Source organism: Rhinopithecus bieti, unplaced genomic scaffold, assembly GCF_001698545.2.
Source record: "Rhinopithecus bieti isolate Rb0 unplaced genomic scaffold, ASM169854v2 scaffold_50877, whole genome shotgun sequence".
NCBI lineage: Eukaryota > Metazoa > Chordata > Mammalia > Primates > Cercopithecidae > Rhinopithecus > Rhinopithecus bieti.
The window spans coordinates 565,903-568,227 of NW_016821745.1; positions in this window are offsets into that span (position 1 = coordinate 565,903).

Consider the following 2,325-nt stretch of genomic DNA (forward strand, 5'->3'; position numbering starts at 1 on the left):
TGGGGCTGCACCCGGGGGGCGCGCAGGGTGGCGCGGGCCTCCAGGCGCAGGCGGCGCTCTACGGCCACCCGGTCTACGGCTACTCCGCGGCAGCGGCGGCGGCTGCGCTGGCTGGCCAGCACCCGGCGCTCTCCTACTCGTACCCGCAGGTGCAGGGCGCGCACCCCGCGCACCCCGCCGACCCCATCAAGCTGGGTGCCGGCACCTTCCAGCTGGACCAGTGGCTGCGCGCGTCCACCGCGGGCATGATCCTGCCTAAGATGCCTGACTTTAACTGTGAGTACCCTGCGGCCCCCGTGGATGCGCGGGGCGGGAGGGCCTCGCGCATCCTCCACCCGGCACCGCCTGCCCCTCTCTGCGCTTGGCTCCCAGCGAGCGGGGGAAGCGCTGCGAAGCCGCCTCGGCTCTGCCCGGGGCCTGCGAGGACTCGCCTGGACGCCCAGGCGTGAGACGGGCGGCGAATTATTAAAATGGCCATGCGCAGGCCTTGCCTTCTCTTCCTCTCTTAACGGGAAGGGGCAGTTGGAGGTGTGAGACTGAGATCTAATGATTAACCTGAAGGCTGCAAGAGAAGGAAGTCGCCGGGCAAGGCGAACGGAGAGCGCCCTGAATTAGGCAGGCCCGGGAATGGGGGTCAGGGCTTATTACCGGGGAAGGGAACTTGGGCCAGGTCCCCCATTCGGGGCGCTAGAGACACCCGCAGCCCCTCCAGGGAGAGGGAGTGTTTCAGGAGCAGCAAACAAGAGAAATAGGCCTCGAGGCCCGGGGAGACAAGGCCACGGCCCAGGGAACCCCCGGCTTTTACCAGGGCGCTGCCCTCCTCTGGGAGGGCGTTGGATCCGGGGTGCGATGGCCGAGGCAGGTGGCCTGGCTGGAACCAGCTATGGGGAGATTCTAAACAGTAGGTGCCTGGCCTGGTATCCCGGGCGCCCAACAAGGTAACGAATGCCCCTCCAAGGTGGGGCCGTGGGAGCCCCCACCCCAGAGCCGCTGGGCTTCGGGCAGCTTCCTCTCCATCCGGGCGGGACACCTCGCCAGAGGCCTGGGCCCCTCAGGCTTTCCTGGCACAGGCAGACTCTCTGGGCTGGGACTCTGGGGCTCTGGCTCTGGCTCTCCCTGATCGCCCCATCGGGGTCAGCTACTTTTGAGTCGAGCTGAGCAGAAGATTCCGCTCAACGCTTTCAGCCGCCGAACACCCAAACAAAGAGACCCCATTGTTTCTGTCTGAGTGAATTTGTTTAGACTGGGGAGATGCAGGCAGAGCAGGGGAAAAGCAAAAAAGAAAACAGAAATAAACACTCCAGAATTCAGATTCCTTTGCTGGAAGCTGTGGTTGTGACTAAACAGAGAAAATCTAGGACCCCAGAGGCTGGAGAAGTCACAAGGGGGTGAGAAAATCCCTGCAGAACGCTGTTTGCCCACAGCCGCCCCAGGCTTTCCTAGCTCAGCTGCAAGAAGGCCCCAGTGGCCACCCATCCCTCACCTGGGAAAGTCAGCCCCACTGACTCCAGCTGGAAGACAGAAAGCTGCCCCTCACCTCAGACACATCTGGGTCTGCGAATCTCCTGCCAGCTTGGGCTTAAACCCAGGGCGCCCTCCTGGGCCTGGCTGCCGACCCAGGGCCCAGCCCTTCTGATAGAAAGCCACCAATGTGACCTGCATTTCCCAGGGCTAAGGACGCTAAGTCGCCCACGGAGGGGGCTGTCCAGCGCAGGGGACCATGATCCTAGGCCTCCTAGGGCCCTGGACTCCCTGGCCACGGGGGTGCTTTCTGGAGCTTTGTGGAGCCCAAGGTCACTCAGAAAATTTATTAAAGTGAGACACCTTTCCCAACACACCTTGCCTGTTTGATTCCAAATGTTGACCTAGAGTTAGCCAAATTCTAAACACAGCCAGCTTTAAGTTCAGAAGAGGAATCTGCACCTGGCAATCCAAAAGGGCAGGCATAATCGTGCCAAAGACGGCAGAATGTGTTCTGAGAAGTCCTCCCCGCTGGTCACAGGGAAAACCTGTTCGGTTTCTTTAATTGGTTGTTTCTGCCTGTGGGATGGCATTTCCCAAATGGTCCCTCCAGAGCCAGTGTTTTAATTAAAGTTCTAATGTATTGTCAAGTTGGGAATTCAGGGCCTTGTTTGACTAAAGCAGGGGGCGTGGGCCATCCTCTAAAGCAAATTGCCCGTCCCCGGGGACCTGAGCTCATCCAGGCCTGGGGCTGGCCTCCTTTCTTTCCTTTGCTTTCTTTCTTTTATTGTCCAACACTTGCCAGGCTCCTGGGAAATCAAGGGAAGTCTCGTTTTGAGGTCATAAAATTCTCTGTGATGTAAC